Below are 23,537 nucleotides of genomic sequence, written 5' to 3'. Positions count from 1 at the left end.
GGCAAAGTTTGCAGTTTCCTTTTGTGTGTTCAATTTTTTGATAAAATTTTAATATTTATATTTTATATTACAGTAGGAAAAAAGTATGTATACTTTGATTTCAAAGTCAAGTGAATTTTGAAATTCTGAGGCACAGCTCTGACATCAAAGATATTCAAATAATCACCACACTGATAACATTAATTTGATTGAATATTGCTGTACTCTTGGTTAGAAATATTAAAAAGTTGTCTTCAGTTGATTCCTCTTACTTAGAAAAATACAGTTTCCAAAGGGAATTCAGTTAGGGGCTATTACTATGATAGCTTTTAGAGAAAATGTTAGTAGGTTTGTGTAAAATTCATATACACTTTTAAATTTTAAGTGTTAAAGGTTCTAAGCCTTGTAAGAAGTAAAGATAATACTCCAAAAATTTAATTAAATATATCTAATTATGATGTTCTAGTATGATCATTACCATGCTAAAATTGATTTTAGGATATGTATGTTGAAATGTCAAGTTCACATTTTCCTGAACTAAGTTTCAGTATCTTAGTGATTTATACTCAAAATATTAAAATATGCTGCCCCTAGGTCTGTTTTCTAAAGGTAAGATGACTCTAAATTCAAAGGAAAGCATAAAATTACTTTTCTTACTATTTTATTTTAATACATTTTTCTTTCCAACTGGTTCCTTCCCCTCCCTCTTTATCTATTCCTATATTTCTTATTTCCTATATCTATTCTGGCCTAACTCTTCAACTTCATTTCACTATGATTTTCTTTACTCTTATTCTATAACCTGTCATTTAAAAAAGAAAATTCTCTTGTCATATCTTCACCTAAAATTAGCTCTGGTTCATAATACACAAAAGAAGTGTAAGATTATTCAGTATATGAAAACAACACTCTGGTTTATAATTTTTTTCTCTATGAGATAAAAGTATCTCCTTTCTTTTGGTGGCACTAGACTCCTCTAACCATCTCTTTCTCCACCTTGTGTTGTAATCCATCACTGGGCTCTCCACACTCAGCTTGCAGGTTCCCTCCCTCCTCATCACTCTCTTTGAGGCCTGACCCTCTTTCATCCCTTTTGTTGTAATGCATGCATTTCTTCTTTTAAAGGCTCTTTAAATTTGTGCATAGCAGCTGATCCTCTAGATACTCCATCCAGGGAGGGAATGTAGACGAAAAAGTCCACCAAATGGCTTAACTTTCATATCCTAATGTGAATGTTGGCTGGAGCTGAGTGGCGGGTTTGTACTACAGTACAAACCATATGCACTAAGGGAGCACGAAGCCTTTGAGTCATGTCTCTGTGTCTGTCTGGATTACATATCTGTGTCTGAATAACCATGCACTTGTCTCAACTTTGTTAGGAGTGTTCAGTGCAATCATTCAGGCCAAAAGGCATTGAGATTCTAATCGAAATGTTACCAACCCAGGGGGTTTGACTTAGCTTCACAAAAATAACCAAAATGAGAGGGGGATGGAGGATTACAGTTATATTGTATTATTAGCTACTACTCAGAACTTAAAAATAACCTGCCACTTCAGATATGGTTACTTAAACTAGAAATTATATTCAAGGATGCTCTGTTCTGGTTTAAATAACCATTTTAATATGTATGGTACTCAGTAGGCATTTAATAAACCCTTATTTAATAAGGGAAATGCATAATAATAAGCATTGTCATTTGTAATGTCTTGAAAGGTTAGATATTACTTTCTCAGATGTTGGATGACAACTGAGTTTTGCAAACCCTAATCTTCCTTTGGCATTATAGTACACATTTCCTTCCAAAATGCCTATTTCCTGAGAGACCCATGTGCTTCTACTGCTACAGTGTGGGTCTCAGTCTAGTATTCTATCACCTTCCTAAGGGACCTTTAGATATGTAAGTACACGTGTGTATTTGCGTGTGTGTCTGTGTATCATGGAAGGCATCTGGCATGATCAAAGTGACTGAGAAATGCTTCTGGCACTTGGAGGGACCCAGCATATTGAAGTACCCGCAAGGCTCTGAGGACAAAGGGTGTCATCTCTTTAATAAAAGTCAAACATGCCCTGTTTAGAAACACTGCAGCACTTGGATTTGCTTGGCATACTGGGTAGAGTGAGTCTTATGCGTAGAACCTCTGCTGAGGTGAGTGTCTCTTGCTCAGTTTACCTGTTTAGTTATCATTCAATATTTACCTCACCATTACCAGATGGGGCTTATTTTCTTTTTCCCTCTGCCTTCCAGAGGGCAAAACCAAGGTAGAAAAGACAGTAGTTTATATAATGTTCTCACATAAACACCTAATAAGACCCTAGTTTGGCTCCTCTGCTCCAGGCCAGAGCATTTTCTAAAGCAAGCTGATGGTTTTGTGTCTACAGTAGAGGAAATGAATTGATAGACTGTCAAAGCATGAATAATATTTGAGTACTTACTATGTGCCATTGCTGCTGTAGCTGCTTCTGTTGATGTTCTCATTTTTAGCTTTCCAACATATTTATCCTGTTTTCACAGAGAAGGGAACTGAGGAACCAATCAGTTAAATAATGCACCTGGTGTCGTGCAGCAAGCAATGGAAGGGTTTGGGGTGGGGGTAGAGCCCTACAGATTGACTCCAGAGATACATTCTCAGAAGCAAAAGTTGCCCTAGGAAAACTGAGTTAATTAATTCAACTCTTGTTGTCTAGTGTTGTGGTTTTGTTTTGTTTTGTTTTGTTTTCTCCATGCCAGGCTTGCTTCACTAGATTGTTCTATGCTGAATAAATGCCTTGTCTACAGCTGCTAGCACAAAAGCTCTTTTAGTGAAGCTCTTTCTCTTGGTCTGATTATTTCAAAGCAAAAGCACCCGCATCATCCTGAGGGCACTAGGCCATGGGTCCCTAGGGCAGCAGGCATAGCAAAGCACCCAGCAGAATGAGTGTCAACAGAAGTCGTCCAAGTCCTGCTGGCTGGAACCCTGTAGCCAGGTTAATTGTTATGAAGACAGAGTTCAGAGAAATGATCGCTTAGGTCATTAGGCCAAGGGTTTCAGATAAAGAGCACAGAGTTTGGGGCCTAAGGTGAGGCCAAGACAGCAAGAAGAAAATGAGGTCAACAGCACAGGTGTTAGATGCATTGGGAAAAAAGGGGTAGAAAAATCAACCACAGTTTAGGCTCAAGATGTAGCCCTGGAGAGGTCAGACTGCCTGATGTATCTCAGAAAGTATATTCCTCCTCACAGGTGGCCCTGGTTGCCATGTGAGCCCCTTGGTGTCCAAATCTGTCTATTTATTCTGTAAAGTCCTGCTAGTAAACACCATGAGTATAATCTCTTAAGTTTCACTGTTAGGTACCTAACCTAATGGGGTTACCCCCAGAAAATTGTGGAAAGGCTTCGCTTCCTGCTCTGCTCTTTCCTTGTCCTTTCTTACGGTGGGGGGTGCCTTTAGATGGAGAATCATATTGCGGTTGGAAAGCATCTTCAACAGTTGCTGAGAGTAGAAATGTAAAGGATGGAGGCTAGCTCAGAGAATTGTCATTCTTCCCGTCATGAGAATCAGGACCCAGAAAAGGGAGACAGATTCAATCTGGTCCTAAATCCAGATGCTGATAAATTGTGTGGCACCATAAAGGCATAGTTGGGCAATGTTGATACATTTTCTGCATTGCAGCACACACAGTGTCTGTTTATTTTCTGACTTCATTATTTATTTAAATTTAGTTCTGAGGTTGCTGTGGTCTCTCTTTCCAGACTGTTTTAAATTTTAAATTCTAACCTGGGTTTCAGTTTGTTCACAATTCTTCAGTTATAAACACTGTATCAAAGGATAATTTGATGATTTCAGTAAAAACATTTTATAAGGTAAATATATTTCATTGTCTTATAGAACTCAGGAAAATTCTAATTTTTGCAACTATAAAAAAAAAAAAAACCAAAAAAACAGGTACACATTGCTTTAGGTTTTTTATGGGGGTGGGTACCAGGAATTGAACTCAGCGGCACTCAACAACTGAGCCACATCCCTAGCCCTATTTTGTATTTAGTTTAGAGACAGGGTCTCACTAAGTTGCTTAGTGCCTCACTTTTGCTGAGGCTGGCTTTGAACTCATGATCCTCCTGCCTTGGTTTCCCTAGCCGCTGGGATTACAGGGGTGCGCCACAGCACCCAGCTCACATTGCTTTAGTTTTAATAATGGCCTGTCCTCAAAGGGTCTCATTTCCAGGATTACTCTAGAAGCCTCAGGCCTGTATTCTGTTGGTTATTTAGTCAACTTCTATATGCATAGTCAGATCATACAGTATTTGAGGTTCTTGAGGGGTGGGAAAAAATGTATCCCTTTACCTTGAAATATATAATATTTGAAAACTGAGTCATAGGACTATTCCCTCTTTCATATTTCAGACTTATAAATTAGAAAAACTAGGCTCCATCAATATTATAAAACTCAACAGCTGGGTCCTTGATAAGGGGCTAAGACCCAGGGAGTCTTTCTAAAATTATAAATGGATAGAGCAAGAATGTTCACATTAAATTCCAGCTACCATCACTGTCCTTATTTCTGATTTACTTGTTGGAAGTGAGCAAAACTTAAACTATGTTCACTAGAGCCAACCACTGTCAAGAAGCAACCAATAATCAGATTTAGTCTATTAGGCATGGGTACTTAAATCTAAGAGAAAATCAAGGTTAAAACTGAATATGGATGCTTGGGTCCATGCCAAAGAAGAGCACAATCCTGCCCAACATTGAGCTGCAGGTGAGACTGGATTCAGCAGATCCTTGAGGAAGGAAATGTATCTTGGGAACCCCAATGAGGAACTAAACCTCTGCTTAGTTATGGAGTGATGCTAGGGCAGGACACCCCGCTTAATGTCAGGGAGAGTTGCCTTTTGTATTTGCCTCTTTTTTGGTGGGGGTTTGGGGGTACCACCGATTGAACTCAGAGGCACTTGACCACTGAGCCACATCCCCAGCCTTATTTTGTTATTTTATTTAGACACAGGGTCTCACCAAGTTGCTTCTCACCTTACTTTTGCTAAGACTGTCTTTGAACTCATGATCCTCCTGCCTTAGCCTCCTGAGCTGTTGGGATTACAGGCATGTAACCACCATGCATCCCTATGCAAAGAGGAAATTTGGACACAGAAACAGCAGGGGTGCATGTATACAGAGGAAAGACACATGGAAACACAACAAAAAGTGGCTGTCTCCAAGCCAAGGACAGTGGCCTCAGAGGAAACCATCCCTGCTGGCACCTTTATCCTGGACTTCCAGCCTCCAGGACAGGCAAAAATTTCTGTTGTTCAAGCAACCCAGTCTGTAGTGTTTTATTATCGAAGCCCCAACAAATTAACATAGCACATGAAATTAGTAATTAGCTTGTCTTCTTTAGTTTCTTTAGGTATTTCTGGAAAGTGGTTTACACACTGAATCTGACCCCCCTCAATAGTGATGAACCTCTGGTTACAGTGACCTTACAATATCAGTGAAGTTTGCTTCCTCTCCTTCTCCTGTGCTACCTAGTACGCAGGCGGTGTCACCTTACTAAAAGTTTTTATTTCCTTGCTGAAGTAAATGAAATACAATAATTATAGTCAAGAATCCTGAAAATATCATAGTCATTGCAAAATATAGAAGGTGTGTAGAATTGGGATTAAAGAATAATAGAATCTACCCTCTCTTTGTCTTTTTTTTTTTTTTCCTGTGGTGCTGGAGTTCAAACCCAGGAACTTGCACAACCTACGCATGCCCTCTATCACTAAGCTACACTGCCAGTCCCTAGAAGTCTCTTTAAAATAAAAATCCTTATTCTACACTTAAAAAAAAATAGCCTTAAGTGTAAAAGAAATTGGTAAATTGACTGTTTTGGCTAAGAAAATGAAATTAACCTCTACCACATGTACATGATATTCCACCTCATTTTAAATTAAGAGTCACTTTAACTTGCATGTTAAGTCACCTATTCTACCATTCTGTTAGCAAATTCCAAAAGTTACTTTTCCTGAGCATGAACTTGCATCTTTTTATTTATGGACTTCAAAAAACCTTAAACTACTAATTGTTATCTTTTTTTAACTAGCTTATGATTAACTCAGCTGTTATTTCAGTTCATTGTTTCATTTCTTTTGTAAAGAGCTCTGGGATTTTTATGAAGGAGCTTTGCTTATAGTATATTTTTAATCACCATTTCTGTTATTTTCTTTGTCATTAAAAACAGCACATCTGTAAGATTATTCTGGCATTCAAGAAATATACATAAACAATAGAAAATATTAAAAATGATATTGGCAAGCCCTAAGACATAAAGTAAGAACAATTGAGTTAAAGAAGCACATATAGTTCTAAGGCTTTCCTCTGATAAGTAAAATTTCAAATATATTTATTGTTGAGATATTTGTCTGATGTACTTCTTACAGATGCTATAGTTGGAGATTTTAGGGAATATGTCAGCTAGTGCTCTGGGGGTGGATCTCACATTGTACTCTTTTAACAATAGTTGGCAGCAGGTAACATTCCTTTCCTCTGTGTCTACTCTGACCTGCTCCAAGTTTTTTAAAAAAAAATGAATGTATGATCCACTACTCACTTCCTTTTGAAAATATATGGATTTCTCCTAGTTACTATAACCTACCTGTCCCTTGACTATATTTCCAGCAATAAGTTGTTTACTGAGAAAAGCAAGAGAGATACAGACTAATGATATTCTAGTCTATATGAACAGCATGTGACATTGTAACAGTACTTGATGGCATCCTCATTCAAGTGCCTTGAGCAGATCATCTTGGACTAGACTAAAAGCTCTCCAGCAGTTTACCTCCTTTGCTACTGTACTCCATCCAAGTGCTTAGCACAGTACTAGGCACTGGGAAGTGATCAATAAATAATCTTTTTTTTTTTTTTAAAGAGAGAGTGAGAGAGGGGGACAGAGAGAGAGAGAGAGAGAATTTTAACATTTATTTTTTCTTAGTTCTTGGCGGACACAACATCTTTGTTGGTATGTGGTGCTGCTGAGGATCGAACCCGGGCCGCACGCATGCCAGGCGAGCGCGCTACCGCTTGAGCCACATCCCCAGCCCCCAATAAATAATCTTTCATGAGGGAATTAATGAATGAACAAACTGCAAAGTGTTTCACCATTCTTTGGGAAAAGTATATTGGTTGTTTAAATAAATGGTATGGATTGCCATTTGACAAAATTTTTTAAAAGTACAAAATTCAAAGCTACATGGGCTGGGGTATGGCTCAGTTGGTAGAGCGCTTGCCTTGCATGCACAAGACCCTGGGTTTGATCCCCAGCACCACCAAAAAAAAAAAAATTCAAAACTACAAAACCAAAAACACATAGGTCATGCTGCCTCAGACTAAAGCAAAACATTATCAAGAGGCTGACAGGAGCACATACACACACGTGAAATAGGGAGTAACTGTAATGATGTGTGTGTGTGTGTGCCTGTGCAAGCTGAAAATTATATAGCAGTCCGAACTGAATATGTAAGCATCATATATTTGCTGTAACAACAACAACAGCCAAAGGTGGAGGAACATTTGAAATCTTAGGAAACCTCCAGAAAAGGCACATAATTATGGTATTTGTTGTGAAAAAAAAAAACTATTAAAGGCAATAAGTTTCGTATCAGATTTTGAAGAAGGTGAATGTTCTCATTTGGTATACAGAAATACAAACTTGATACATCTAGAAAGTCACCATAGGAGCTTCAGAGCTTAATGAAATTAAGAGAAAAATTATGTGGAAAAATATTTAATGAACTCACATGACATAGAAACATTTAAACAGAAAAACCTGGTAGAGTATATGCACAATGTTCTTAAGACTATATTAGACATAATACACTGGTTCATTTCTGTAAATAATATCCTTGGGCCCTACCAGGAGGGAGGCTGGCTCAGATAATAGACCCCAAAGTCAAATTATTGTGCTTGCCTACACAAGCCTACTTAATAATTGTTCAAAATCTAACCACCTGTGAGTGAGATGTTGAGGAAGTAGCAATAAAGAAACTATTTTACTGCACCTCAGGGAAATATACTCATAATTTATCCTCCCTGAATCATGGGAGGGTAATTGTGATACCTTAGACATGGTTTCCTATAAAATCACAGGTTTTGTCAGTACACATTAGGTGGAAAATCAAGTTAATGCTATGTAAAGGGAAAAAACAACCAAACAAAACTTTTTCCTTCAATTATCTGAATCATTAAGGTAAGAGGGGCTTTAATAAAGAGTACATTTTTTAGATCCGTGGTTCTCATCTTGTTCGAAGTACTAAGCACTATATGTTGGCTAAATAAATAACATGTTTCCTATGTATTTCTTTGAATTAGTATGGTGTTATTATAGTTGATAAATTAAAAATTCTTCTACAAATCTTTCTAACCTCAAGTATAGCAAAGAGTACAGGAGCAGCTCTCAGAAAAAAAAAAAAATGTTGGGTAAAGTGGTGTCAAATGTCTCCAAAGGAATTTGTTACAGTGTGCCCTGGTATGGGTCATTGTATCCTTTTATGAAAAGTGAAATTCATAGCAGAGAACTCTAGGATGACATGGTTCTTCTAACTGGGCCGGGTTAGGGACCATGGAGCAAGACAATTGCTTGAATCTGTGCTGACAGTCTTGACTTCCCAGGTTCACGGGATTAAAGAGCATCTCAGCAGATTTGACATCTTTGGCTGTCTTTGTGATTGATGCTTATCACAGTGACCAGAACTATGATGAGACTACCCTCATCAGTCATTAGGTAAGGCTGTCATTTCACTCATACTGCCACGATTAGAAGATGTATCTGGATAGTGGAAGCAATAAAGCTACAACATGGCCAATCCCGTAAATGTAGCCATTTATTATACATCACCAGAACTGGAGTATATGACCAGGGTGGTGGATATTAACAATGGAGATGGCTTGATTTAAAGAGTTTGTTGTTCACAGGTATAACTTAAATTTATGTTATTCCATTTTTCCTTAAAATAACCCTCAGTAGGCATGGAAAGATTAACTGTCAGAAATTAAATGAGAAAGAGAAAATGATTTAGTTTATTCCATAATAGACTTAAATTAGAACAGAAGGGAGGAATACAAAAATTATGAAATTGAAAGAAAACAAAAAGGATGAAAAATATATACATCATCAAATCTCTAGTTCAGATTAATCATTTTGCTTAACAGAGAGAGCACCGTTAATGATGGATTATTTCTAAAAGTGCTTGAAATGTGGCACTGCAAGAGGTAGTTCTATTCATTTATTTTTTGCAAAGTCAGATAAGTTTGAGAAAAACAGTACTGCAAGAAAGTACTAAAATTGCTAGGTATAGCAGACCAGTTAAAAATAACTACAAATAGGAACTTAGAAGGGCAAAAAAAATTACATTTTTAAAAAAATTGTTTCTGTGGAATCAAAGATCACTGACATGGACAAATGGCTCTTAAGTTGAAAAATATAGATAAAAAATATTTAGCTTTAGGATTAAAACTAGATTTTTAGAAATCTTCTATTACCATAAAAAATTTAAAAATGAAAATGGTTGGAAGATGGATTATATTCTCAAGTTCAGGCACTGAATTATTACTACCCAATAGGAACAAGTCTCTCCCTACATTTGTATATCAGCATGGAACAAATGCAGGCACATTTTGATCTAGGCATTTACCAATCCTAATACCTCTTGGAAAACTCATCTTAAGTCAGTGTGGGTATGGCTCCCATATTTGAACTAGATGACCCTTCCCTAATCATCACAACAGATTGGCCTGGGGCAGAGGAGAGAACCTGCCCCCAAAGAGTGGATCTGATTCTCTTGCCCTATAGAATGTGGAAGTAGAGCACAATTAGTTAAGTTCTTGATTAGAAAAGAAACATAAATCCAATATAGGGCCATGTTTGAGTAGGGGCATGTGCTGAAGCAGAGAAAGATGGGAGGAAAAAAGGAAGAGACACCCAGAGAAAGACAGAGAATGCTGCAAGAGCAAGAGAAAAGAAGCAGATGCTGAGTAAGAAACAGCCTCCATGAAATGTTTTTATTGACGTCCAAGTTATGGTTCCATCATAATTTTCTTTCTTTTTTAAAAGACACTGGGTATTGAACCTGAGGCCTTGAACAGGCTAGGCAAGCACTCTACCACTGAGTGACATCCCTAGCTTCTTTAATTTTGAGGCAGGTCTCCTTAAGTTGCCCATACAGATGTTGAACTGCTATCCCTCTGCCTCAACACCCTGAGTACCTGGGATTATAGAACTGTGCCATTCAGGCTGGCCCCCACATGAGATTTGACTGGAATTTTCTCCACAGGTTTTTTGTTTGTTTTTTTTTGTGTGTTTTTGGTGCTGGGGATTAAACCCAGAGCTTTGTGCATGCTACACATGTGCTTACCACTGAGCTATACCTCCAGCCCTCCCTATCAGCTTTACAATAAACTTACATTGTGCTTAAGTATCAGACTATGAGTTAAATTTAGGGCTCAAAGAAAATATTCTGCAGAAATAGAGAGTGCTAAATATTAGGCAAGGTCATTATCTTTCTCTCTTTTTAAAATATTTTTCCAAAACACAATACCTAAATTTGTAGTCTTGATATATTAAGATGTAATAATGAGGTAAAGTATGTTTAGGGAGTTTTCTGAGTCATATTGTTTCTTAGTTGATTGGAATATGATTTCCCAATATATAATCCTGCACTTGCTTTGCCAAAACTTTATGATTTTGAGATATTCAGCTGAAATCAGACTACAGATTTTTTAAATCTCTGCAGCTGAAGAAGTATTGACAGAATTTAAGAGATATAGAATTTAAGATGAATTGAAAAGGATTATGGTTTTCTCTTTGATACCATCCTCATGGCTCAAAAGTGACTCCATGGATATTTTAAGTCAAATTTTAATTTTAAGTCAAAGAAGAGAGTGATGTGTGATTATATAGATAAATAAATATATGCTATTGTGACTTAGCAAAAAGGAATGATCTACATTTGATATAGTTTATTTATGGAAAGCTGTTATCAAATTACTGGGAAGGGATTCACATAACTGATAGCCCCTTAAAACTTTTAATGTGATTGTTATTGTTTAGATGTGGTGTCTGCCAAAAGTTCACGTGTGAGACAATGCAAGAAGGTTTGGAGAGAAATGATTGGGCTATAGTCTTAACCTTATCAGTGAATTAAACCCTCATAGGATTAACTGAGTGATAACTAGAGGCAGATGGGGTGTGGCTGGAGGAAGTGGTTCTCTGGGGGTATGGCTATGAGTATATATTTATATCTGGTGGTGGAGCCTCTCTCTGCTCTCTGATCATCATGTGAGTTACTTCCCTCCACCACATTCTTGTGCCATAATGTCCTGCTTCACCTCAAACCCCGAGGAATGAAGCCAGCTTTCGATGAACTAAGACCTCTGAAATTGTGAGCCCCCAAATAAAATTTTTCTCCTCTACAGTTGTTTTGGTCAGGTCTTTTAGTCTCAGCAGTGAAAAAGCTGACTAAAACAGTTTGGAATATCAGATTTAATCTTTATTTTTTCTTATTTCTCATTTCCAATTTTGTATATATAATGAGCACCTTTCATGGTCAGAAGTAGTGGAAAGAATTGGAATGAGTAGGTTTAGAAAATGTAAAGACACAGTTTCATTTCAGTAAGTAAAGGTACTTTAGTTTTTGTGTAGGACTTTTCAACAAGTTGTTGTTAGACATCTGTAAAACAGCTCGGAGAATCCTGGGGCCCTTAGTGAAGCTGGGTTCTCCACTTCCCCTCTGACCGTGTGAGCAGAAATTTATCTGTATATGCTTTGATTTTAATTCCATAATAAAATATGGTTAGCAAAAATAAAGATGCCAAGAGAATAGATTTGTTTTTTAAAATGGTAGAAGGTGGGGTGGGATGGGACATACTTTCTAACATGGTTCGCCAAATCCTGCTTTCTCTCATATGACATTCCTTCATAAGACCAGCGGGTTGAAGATAGCCCACTCACAGAAAGACTCCCACAGGGATCAGTGGGAGATATTAAAAAACACTCGAGTCAACATGCCGACAAGGATCAGTGAGGGGGGCGAGAAGACAAATTTGACCCGCATTTGGGCTGTATACAAAGAACCATCACATCCCAGACTTAGCAATGATATATGATGCACCTGGAAAAGTGCATTCAGTTTGGATGAACTCAATTCCAGAAATATGTGGAAGATTGGAGAGAGTTAAGAGAAAATTTTTAAAATGATGAAGTGACTGAGGAGGTGAAGTAGGGAAGGGGGCTTGGGAGGAAAGATTAAAGCAACTGACTAAGTAACTTTTAAGATCTGACATGGTAAGATCCAGCAAATATTTTTTTTTTAAAAAGAGAAAATGCTATATAGAGAGAAATTATCTGGGATGGTAAAAGACCACAGGAAAAGAAACAAGCCTAACAAAGCTGACATTTGGGTTATACATGGGGAGAAGGGATCTGAAAAACTGGAAATTTTTGGAATACTCGCCTGAGTTTGCAGGAAGTTTTAATTCATGGAAAATTTACTACGGAATGTGAAGAAAGCCATGGGTGTTGGAAAAAGATGATTGTAGGAAATGGGTAGTGGACTATATGACGGTAGACATATATTCCACAAATCCATTGCGATATAAAACCCTAATTTGTGATGAACCTTGCCATCCAGGGAGGTTTAAGCCAAACTTTTCAAGAACCCATTATTACACAGTATGCCCCAGGATCTCTGACAATTGCAGGGGAGAAAAGTGTTTTTAATCTGCAGTTTTCCAAAAACAATTCAATTAAAAATAATAAAAAATCTGAGATCCTGCCCACAAGGGTTAATAACTACAGAGGTGTCCAACAGATATTCAATCACAAAAATTCAAATGCTCTTTTCATTAAGCCTCTAGTGTCTCCTTCCATAGCTAAACCAAGATAATTGTTTTGGGGCTAATTTCTGAGGCTGTTTAATAACACCTCCTGCTAGACTTCTCATGTAAACTCAGCAAGAGGAAGATCCAGAGTAATAGAAAAATACTTCTGTTCATTTTACAGCTCAAAATCATACTTTTCTTTACAAAAGAGAGCCTGCTGCTTGAGTGTGGCAACTACCATTCCAACTATATTGGGGAAGATTGGATTAAGAGGCAAAGCTGACTATGCAGGAAAGTCCCCACTCAGCAGCAGGATTTCATGTAAATTCCATTATAGTTCATACTGTTGTAGATAATGAAATGGATACAAAACACTTCAAGGTTTCTATGTCAGAAAAATAATGAACAGGACAGCTTATAAAATGCATTAATACATTTTTGACATTTGGTCATTCACATAAATGGGCTTTATATTTCTTCTTTCACATAGATTTTTTTTTAATGCTGCATTCTAACAACTCATAGCTCTACAGGTTATTACTAATGTGTGAACATGAACTACAAAGTGTTCATCACACTTTAAATTTCAGTAAGTGGCAAATTTTGCATTACATTTCCTTATGACAATATGGACAATCTTTTCTCTAAAACTGCCATTCTTTCAGAATGGAAAAAGAAGCACACATACCTTATAGACTAATGGTAGTGCCAGAGGGGTATGCTTTTGTAATCAACTAACCACAAAATTAAAATTATATAGATTGATCTATAATTATTCTTTTATGTAATTTGTGATGACATGCAAGGGTAAAAGTATGTTTTCAAAAGACTGGCCTCTAGAGACAATATGTTTTCAGGTTTCCAAATGGATCTTTCTTAGCAATAGTCAATGACTATAACAGAAACAGTCAAGAAAAAAAAAAATAATTCTGTAGCACAATGTATAAAATGTATTCTTTTCCTTCTGCTATTGTCATTTGAGTTCCATATATTGTCTCGAGCTTGAAGGTGAAATTCCCATTAGTGTCAATGGAGAATCCAGGCAAGGGGCAAAGGAAACCCAAGACTTTGGCAACACTCACACAATTTTCCAAGCACAGCAAAAATGTGAACAAAGTATGCATTTCAAATGTGAAGTATTCTGGTTATCTATTATCCCATTAGTATAGCTGAACTTTTCAGGGATGTATGCTCATCTTTATTCTGGGATGACTAACACACATGTAATATTCCCTTTGGTATGTTTAATAGTTTTAGTCAAAATAGGAAGCCTATTGACATTTCACCCCATTGCCAAATCAAACAAGATTAGTCATATGAACTGTGTTCCACTGATAGATGAATTTTGATGGTGAAATGTCAAAACCTGATGTATGGCGTTTGACTTGTAGTTGGCCTTTTGAGAGACATGCTGTGTTTCTCTCCAAAGGAGAGAAGCCCAGCCTGGGGTTCCTACAACTTATACAGAGAAGCATTCAAAACTGGCTCATAACTGTTTTACATTCCAGAATGCTTCATTCTCATGGAGATCTCAAAGGCACTCGAAAGTTCTAGAAGCAAGTATATCATGTCTTTGCTTTGGGAAGTCCTGATGACTTAGAGAAAGATAGAAAACAAAGGCAATAGGACTGACTAAAAAGAGGCTCACATTTACTAATAAGGATATTGAGTTCTTAGGCTTTTACTGATTTCTTCACATGTGAAATCCCATACAAGTGTCATGACAATCCTGTGAAGTAGAACCATTGTTATTATTTTATCAATGGGAAGACTGAAGGTCAAAAATATTTAATACTCTACTCTCTAGGGTTTTTTTTTTTGGGGGGGGCCACTGGAGATTGAACCTAGAGGTGTAATACTATTGACCTACATCGGCAGTCCTTGCTAAATTGCCCTGGCTGGCCTAGAATTCACAATGCTCCCGCCTCAACCTCCTGAGTTACTGGGATCACAGTCTTGCACCACCAAGTCTGGCAAGACTCTAGTTTTTGTTGAAGATCAAATGCTATATAGTGGAGTAGTATTTGAACTCAAGTATAGCACTTTTGACCACTTTAAATACTGACTTTTCCTTCAATATTTCCATTACCACTATAAAAAATATAATTTACCTTCTACATATACTTTTTGGGCTATCTGTTGATTTTTTTTTATGGCTTCCTCCTTTTTTGCTGCTTTTGGCAAGCTTAATTTTTGGTTTTAGATTTTGATTTGGTCATTTTTGGTGGTCAAGAGCAGCTTTTTTTGTAGGACCCTGACAAATTATAGTTTGGCTATACCACATTAATTTCTCACTGAGAGATTTTTTTTTTTTCTCCAGAAGTGCTAATCACACAGGGAGAAGGAAAATAGAGATTCCTCTGTGTGTTGGTGGCCTATACAATTTTGATAGTATCAAAATGCAGGTTCTGGCAATATTGTTAATGAGAACTACAATCCAATAAATGCAGAGTGGTATCAGATCCTGTACTAGATGCTTTGTGTACAGAAACTTATTCAGTAGTTATAACACTGTATCAGTGATACTCTTTTACAGATCACAAAACAGAGCTCAAACAGTCTGAGGAACTAATTCAAGGCTATGCAAATCTGTAGCAGAACTGATCAAACACAAATCTTTCTGCCTCTAAGGACTTTGTTTTTCTCTTTACCACAATGCCTGCCATGTCCAGGCATAGGAACTAATTCCAAGATAACTTTATTTAACGATAGAAATAAACTTTTAAGATCTGACAAACTGTGTTGGAGCCTTAGTGTAGGACATTAGTTAGTTTAAAAATATAATAATATCAATACCTTTCATTTTTTTCTTGTTTATTCATCCTTTACATTTCTTTTTTTCTTTTTTTATTGGTTGTTCAAAACATTACAAAGCTCTTGACATATCATATTTCATACATTAGATTCAAGTGGGTTATGAACTCCCATTTTTACCCCAAATACAGATTTCAGAATCACATCAGTTACACATTCACATTTTTACATAATGCCCTATTAGCAACTGTTGTTTTCTGCTACCTTTCCTATCCTCTACTATCCTCCCTCCCCTCCTCTCCCATCTTCTCTCTCTACCCTATCTACCGTAATTCATTTCTCCCCTTGTTTATTTTCCCATTCCCCTCACAACCTCTTATATTTAATTTTGTATAACAATGAGGGTCTCCCTCCATTTCCATGCAATTTCCCTTTTCTCTCCCTTTCCCTCCCACCTCATGTCTCTGTTTAATGTTAATCTTTTCTTCCTACTCTTCCTCCCTGCTCTGTTCTTAGTTGCTCTCATTATATCAAAGAAGACATTTGTTATTTGTTTTTTAGGGATTGGCTAGCTTCACTAAGCATAATCTTCTCTACAGCCATCCATTTCCCTGCAAATTCCATGATTTTGTCATTTTTTAGTGCTGCGTAATACTCCATGGTGTATAAATGCCACATTTTTTTTTTTTTATCCATTCATCTATTGAAGGGCATTTGGGTTGGTTCCACAGTCTAGCAATTGTGAATTGTGCTGCTATGAACATCGATGTGGCAGTATCCCTGTAGTACCCTCTTTTAAGGTCTTCAGGGAATAGTCCTAGAAGGGCAATACCTGGGTCAAATGGTGGTTCCATTCCCAGCTTTCCCAGGAATCTCCATACTGCTTTCCAAATTGGCCCCACCAGTTTGCAGTCCCACCAGCAATGTACAAGAGTACCCTTTTCCCCACATCCTCGCCAGCACTTGTTGTTTGACTTTATATGGCTGCCAATCTTACTGGAGTGAGATGGTATCTTAGGGTGGTTTTGATTTGCATTTCTCTGACTGCTAGAGATGGTGAGCATTTTTTCATGTACTTGTTGATTGATTGTATGTCCTCCTCTGAGAAGTGTCTGTTCGGGTCCTTGGCCCATTTGTTGATTGGGTTATTTGTTGTCTTATTGTCTAATTTTTTGAGTTCTTTGTATACTCTGGATATTAGGGCTCTATCTGAAGTGTGAGGAGTAAAAATTTGTTCCCAGGATGTAGGCTCCCTGTTTACCTCTCATTGTTTCTCTTGCTGAGAAAAAAACTTTTCAGTTTAAGTAAGTCCCATTTGTTGACTCTTGTATATTAACTCTTGTGCTTTGGGTGTCCTATTAAGGAATTTTGAGCCCGACCCCACAATATGTAGATCGGAGCCAACTTTTTCTTCTATCAGACGCAGAGTCTCTGATTTGATATCAAGCTCCTTGATCCACTTTGAGTTAACTTTTGTGCATGGCGAGAGGAGGGGATTCAGTTTCATTTTGTTGCATATGGATTTCCAGTTTTCCCAACACCATTTGTTGAAGATGCTATCCTTCCTTCATTGCATGCTTTTAGCTCCTTTATCAAATATAAGATAGTTGTAGCTTTGTGGATCCTTTCATTTTTTTTCCCTTGCCCCTTGTATCTTTCCTCTCTCTGCTCTTGTTGCTGTTTTCATATGATTTAATGTCATATATTTTGGTACCTTAAAGCAATTATGATGCTGTGAAGCTTTGGAGTGTAGAGGTAAGCCATCAGTAATTTTAGTATTGCCAAGCTTAAAGGTATCTGGGGGAGCAGAACACCTTGCCTTTCTTGATCTGGTTGGTCTCAAAACCTCACTTATTAATTATAACATCAAGTTCTGCTAATGTGTACAGTGGACCGAAGAACTCTACTTCTGTTTCATTAGGTTCTCTGTTCTTGGTCTCATAAAGAGACAATGAAAGAAACAGCAGAGAGATGAGTGGTATCCCCACCCCCAAGCACTTGGCAGTTTGACATGCATGCAGATCTCTATTGAAAGTAAGCTGGTGGCAGTACCACTGCTTGTCGTATTGTATTAATTGCTCAGCACACTCTTACTCAAAATGTAGTATAATAACTCCCATGTTCACTCAAGAGAAAAGCCTTCTCTACTTATGTCCAGCCAAGTAAAAAGATGCAGATGCGTAAGGATGGATTTAAAAAGTTGAAAGATGTCTGTAAGCAAAGAAAAAACTTTACAAGATGCACACATACTTACAAACAGAAAAAAATAGAGTGGTAAAACATACTGTTTAAGTTGTTGCTTTTTCTTTTGTTTAGACCTGATGTCTGGAAAAAAATGTTTTTTTCAAAGCTAGTACATATTATATCACTCAAGACTATATAGAGAGATATCTTTAGAATTAAAAAAGAAGAAAAGAAAAATCCATGTTTGTGAACGAATGTGACTTTTCCCCTGTATTTTGAGTGGCCTGTTTGGTTGAAAGTTTATAGTACTTATTTTACAAAAGAATAATTTCCCCCCATTAAATTAGCTTCCTCTAGAAAATAAATCTGGATTTGATCAGGAGCAGCCAAAGCAAGAAGCAATAAATTCCAAAAATAATGTCACAAGCAGCTTAAGTCACTTAACTTTATGTAAATCTACTGAAAAGAAAAAAAAATTAGAGCAGAAAGACTGAACAAAGCAGGTTAAAAACTGGGAGGAGAGAACCCTTGCATCAAAGAAAAAGAAACAAAAGAAATTATAAGCTATTCTTCTTTTACAGGAAAGAAATTAAGACTTACACCTATGATACATTGTAATAGAAGCAACTATAAAAGAAAAGAAAAACATGCCCAAACCTGTACTTGGATCAAGGTGGAGTAGCTACCTGGACAATTATATAAAATTGTCTCAAGTTACTGTTACAGTATTATTTCTAAAATAGGAAAATGCTCAAGTATGCAACTTATTTCTCAGAATTTCCTCCCCTTCATCAGTAAGTTATAACCTTCCTGAACACAATGAGTGCCACATTTATTACCTTTTAATACTGAATTAGAATTTTCTAAACCTTCATTATCCTCTTTAGAGTTTTGTATCACTTCTACTCTCACATCATTTAAAAATTTTCTAGGGGGCTGGGGATGTGGCTCAAGCGGTAGCGCGCTCGCCTGGCATGCGTGCGGCCCGGGTTCGATCCTCAGCACCACATACCAACAAAGATGTTGTGTCCGCCGAGAACTAAAAAACTAAAAAATAAATATTAAAAATTCTCTCTTTCTCTCTCTCTCCTCTCTCACTCTCTCTTTTAAAAAAAAAAAATTTCTAGGAAAAATTATTCCTTGGGTATTAATCATACACAAAGGCATCTCTCCTCCATTACATACATTTACTTAAGGTGAAATGATTAGTCAATATTTTAATACAAAGAAATATCCAGATGCATTTATTTTTAATTTTTAAGAATTTTTTAGAAATTTAAATTATTTAAATAATTTTTTCTTTTTTTAATATTTATTTTTTAGTATTTGTCGGACACAACATCTTTGTATGTGGTGCTGAGGATCGAACCCGGGCCGCTTGCATGCCAGGAGAGCGCACTACCACTTGAGCCACATCCCCAGCCCATATTTAGATAATTTAAAATTTCTTAAAAATTAATGCATCTAGATAGTGCCTAACTATAAACGCATGTAGATAGTGCTTTCATCTTTGTCTAATAATAAGGTATGTATTTGTTCCTTGTTGTCTGGGGAAATCCCAATTTATATACCTTGCTTTGGCACAATTTTTAATAGTAACCACTGTTACCTCAGAAGTATCTAAGTTTAGACAATAAATTATGTAGTTAACTCTACCTAATATCAAAGCAACATGGCAGGGAAAGATCTAAGTCTTCTGAGACAAGCCCACCAGGTTATGTGTACATTTCCATCATTTACTTACAGTATAAACCTGGGCAATTACTTATCTACTTTGAGACCAATTTTGTCATCAGCAGCATATGGATAATAATAGCTCATAGACTTGTTGAGATAACATAAATGCAATAGTAATATGTCTGAGTACGTACACAAATGGGGATAATAAGATCAACCTAAAAGATTATTGTGCAGCATACTTAAGATGAATTTATGCATAGTGCTCAGCACATGGTAGAGACTCGAAAAATACAATTTTTGTCACACATATTCTCATCATCATCATGATCATCATTGGCCAATGGTGGCTGTTTTAAATATTAGAGTTAATTGCTTCCCTCCCTCCTAATCTCACCTCTTCTGCTACTCACTGATGTTATATCTGTGGAAGATACTTAGAAATTTGCCTTGCACTCACAGCTATCAGGAATTATTAGCACAGACTTTTACATTGCTCTGTACACTAAATGGATAGCATTTGGTCTAGTTACTGACCAAAACATGTTGGTTTGTTTGATGTAAGAAGTAATGTCTCTGGTTTTTTTTTTTTTTGTTGTTTGTTTGTTACCAGGGATTGAACCCAAGGGTGCTTAACCACTGAGCCACATCCCTAGCCCTTTTAATATTTTATTTAGAGACAACTTCTTGAGTTGCTTAGAGCCTTGCTAAGTTGCTGAGGCTGGCTTTGAACTCACGATCCTCCTGCCTCAGCCTCTTGAGCCGATGGGATAACAGCCATGCACCACTATACTCAGCAGAAATAATGTCTCAGAGTGCATCTTAAAAATCCCTCAATATAGAGGAGTCTGAACTTCCACTCTCAGATGCTCTGGGAAGATCCCAGATCATTCCCTCTTAATTGGAAATTTCTTGGAAGTCTCTATCTTCATCTTCAAATGGCTTCCATTCTATTATATGTGTTTCTGTTTTGAATTTTAAGATATTTTAAGAATCCTCTACCAAGATACATTGGTGCTCCAGGAAGACAAGCAGCATATGCAAGGACTTAACTTACTACTGACACACCTTTGCCTGATCCCATTAAACTATACAGCGTCTAGTTTGAGAAAGACTTCCCAAAACATTGGCATTCAAAACCAGCAACACCTGAACATAAATTAGACACAGTAGTCCAAAAGCCAGTTCTGAACCTTTTGTACTTTGTAACATTTGATATATTATTCAATATCTTTGAACCTCAGTCTCTTGAATGGGAATCATACAATACTTATTAAATTATTTGATAATTAAATGTGATCATATCTATAAGGCCAACAAGTCACATTTTAGGACTTCAATTCATGTCAGTTTACTTTCTCTTAGTGTTAGTCAAAATGGTTAATTACATTTTGCCAGGTCACGTTGATGAGGACGGGTTTGAATTTATTTTTATTGGGGCAGAGTCTAAAAGTACACAAAATAGATGACGTCTGGCTTACTACATGAAAGTGCCTGTGCAATGAAAGGTGGAATCTCACGTAGCTTTTGCAGGTCCTCCCTTCCACACTCTCATAGTAACTCAATCTGGAGCCATAACGGTTTATTAATGACCTTACTCAACTGGGCATACATGTTTTCTGGAATACAATTAACATATAAGAACCATATGGTTGAGCTTCCTTAGAGTTTATAAAGTATATTAGAAAAATGATAACAGAAATAATATTTCTAGACCTAGGATTCAATCAGCCAAGGGTTTCTTGTTTACTGGGCTGATACTGAGGGGTTCTTCAGGATTCCACTCAGACATAGCCTCCTTCATGCAATAATGAAAATATGTGCTTTCCTTATACTTCCTAGAAACCCATGAAAATTCTACTTATTTATCCCTTTGAATCTCTAGAGAACGTTTTCAAAGTCAAGTTGGTAGATCCCTGGGGATCTCTGGACCCTTTTAGGGAGATTTGCAAAGTCAAATCCACTTTAAGAATAAAATCAAGACATTGTCTTTTTCACAATGTGGTTGTTTATATTAATGATGGAAAACATTGGCATACAAAACCAGCAACACCTGAACATAAATTAAGGCAGCAGTGCCAAACTATGTTGCAGTTTTATTGTCATTATATTTCTAACTACCTTATACTGAAGTAAAGCAAAACAAAATAACACAAAACGTACAACAAATTTAAAACTACCAATTCTAATTAAGAATGTCTTTTAAAAATAATTAAATTAATAATAATTTAATAAAATCCAAACTTCCTGAAAAATACATATTGTTAACATTCTGTGTGACAAAATGGAATGAATTAAAAAAGTATTTTTACTCTATATTGAAGTCTGATGGTTCTTCAGGAAAAGCACTTTTTTTTTAAAATTTATTTTTTAGTTATAGGTGGACAATGTGGTGCTAAGATTCGAACCCAGTGCCTCATGCATGGTAGGTGAGTGCTCTATCTCTGAGCCACAACCCAGCCCAGGAAAAGCACTTTTGAGATGCATGTTTGAGCTGTACACTGAGATAGGTGCTCTTTTTGTGGAATATCATTTTTGCTTTAAGGAAAGACCAAGCAACTATGGTTATTCTGGCTTCAGTGTTTTATAACTACTAATAAAAATGTGAAGGGAAGAAAGCCAGACATTTCAAGGAAGACAACTGATAGTATATGTGACCAATGATAAAATTCAAACATTCACACAAAAATAATAACTTAATAAACAATGTGTTGCTATCACCGTGACTTGATAGCTGTTCAGTATGTAGAAATTTTTCAGATAAGATTGGCATTGATTTAACAATGATGTTTTTAAAAGGATGCATCATAAAATATGTTGTTATTTGGAGAATATGCATAATTCACTCAAAAACAGTATTTTCTAAATGAACAATACATGATGTTATATACTCATATTTTTATTGTGTGGGTAAAAGATCTCTTCAAAATATAAGATTAACCAATGTATTTTAATGCAACCAGTTTTTAAAAGTTCATTGATATGGTTTTGGATTCCATGATGCAAAAAAACTTGATCACAGAAGTTTTTTTTTTAAATCAAAGAACATCACATTAATCTGAAAAGGGTATTAAAATATTCCCTCTTCCCCTAACAATCAGTGTAAGACTAATTTTCTTCATATATTTCAAACAAAATAATATGTTGTAATAGACTGACATAGAAGCTAATATGAGAGTTGGGAATGTAGTTCATTGGTAAAGTGCTTGCTTAGCATGTGTGAGGTCCTAGGTTTGATCTCTAGCACCACAAGAAAAAAAAAAAAAGGTAATCAGAATTTATCTGTCCTTTCTTAACTTGGACTTTAAAAATATTTGCAAAAAAATGTAAATAATGTTACCGTTTAGACTAATTTTTTTTTAAAATCTAGTTTTTGTTCTTAAAAATGTTTTATGAAATGGGTTTGTTATGACTTTTTATTTGAATTAATAACTACCCATTTAAACTTTACCATTTTAATATCTAATGTAATAAATATTGAAAAATATAATCCACTACAAAAAAGCTCCTGGGCTCCTCCATAATTTGGGGGAATGGAGAAGGGTTCTTAGGTCTGGCACTTTGAGAGCCACTGCTGTAGAGGGCAGCACTTCTTACTATCCAAATGCCTGGTTCTCATGAGTTGCTTCATTGGTGTTTACTTAGAAGATGGTTAGGTGATGAGTAATTTAATATTTTATTCAACACCAGAAGAACCTGACACTATGACAGAAAACATCTTGAAAAGAAATATGTAATGAAACATTTAGAATACAATTTAATATTTCCTCCTTGAATTGTTTTTTTTTTTTTTTTGCCTCAAAATGCCTATCTCCAAAACAGATAAGGAAAGGGACTCTGGCTGTAATTAATCAGTTTATTAAATCAAGAAACAACTCAAGCAACTTCAACTGGGAAAATACTGTCAGTCACTGAATTAGGTGGTGACAGGGACAGGGAACCGGGTTATTTCTCTCAAATTCTATTCATTAGCTTTACTTGTTTAATTATTAATTTTTATATTTTATAACAATTTGTTTGAGAGTTGTTTTAACACCTCTTCAGGATTTTTAAATGTTTTGGTTGACCTACATACATTTCTTCCTTTCTGTTTTGTTCTTTAGTCATGGGAATC

At 36.3% G+C, this 23,537-nt stretch overlaps 1 protein-coding gene and 1 non-coding gene across 3 annotated transcripts in view; one reads left to right on the top strand and one right to left on the bottom strand.

The window, feature by feature from the left end:
* The window catches only part of Adgrl2 (adhesion G protein-coupled receptor L2), a 619,253-nt gene that overhangs the window by 234,834 nt on the left and 360,882 nt on the right, over positions 1 to 23,537 (bottom strand). The gene's annotated exons all lie outside the window — the stretch shown is intronic.
* On the top strand, positions 7,192 to 7,263 carry Trnaa-ugc (transfer RNA alanine (anticodon UGC)). Its single transcript has one exon. It is a non-coding gene; the product is annotated as a tRNA-Ala (tRNA).

This window comes from Ictidomys tridecemlineatus, chromosome 11 (genome assembly GCF_052094955.1).
Source record: "Ictidomys tridecemlineatus isolate mIctTri1 chromosome 11, mIctTri1.hap1, whole genome shotgun sequence".
Taxonomy (NCBI): Eukaryota; Metazoa; Chordata; class Mammalia; order Rodentia; family Sciuridae; genus Ictidomys; species Ictidomys tridecemlineatus.
The sequence above is the reverse complement of the archived record's forward strand: the minus strand, read 5'-3'. Positions and strand labels throughout refer to the sequence as shown.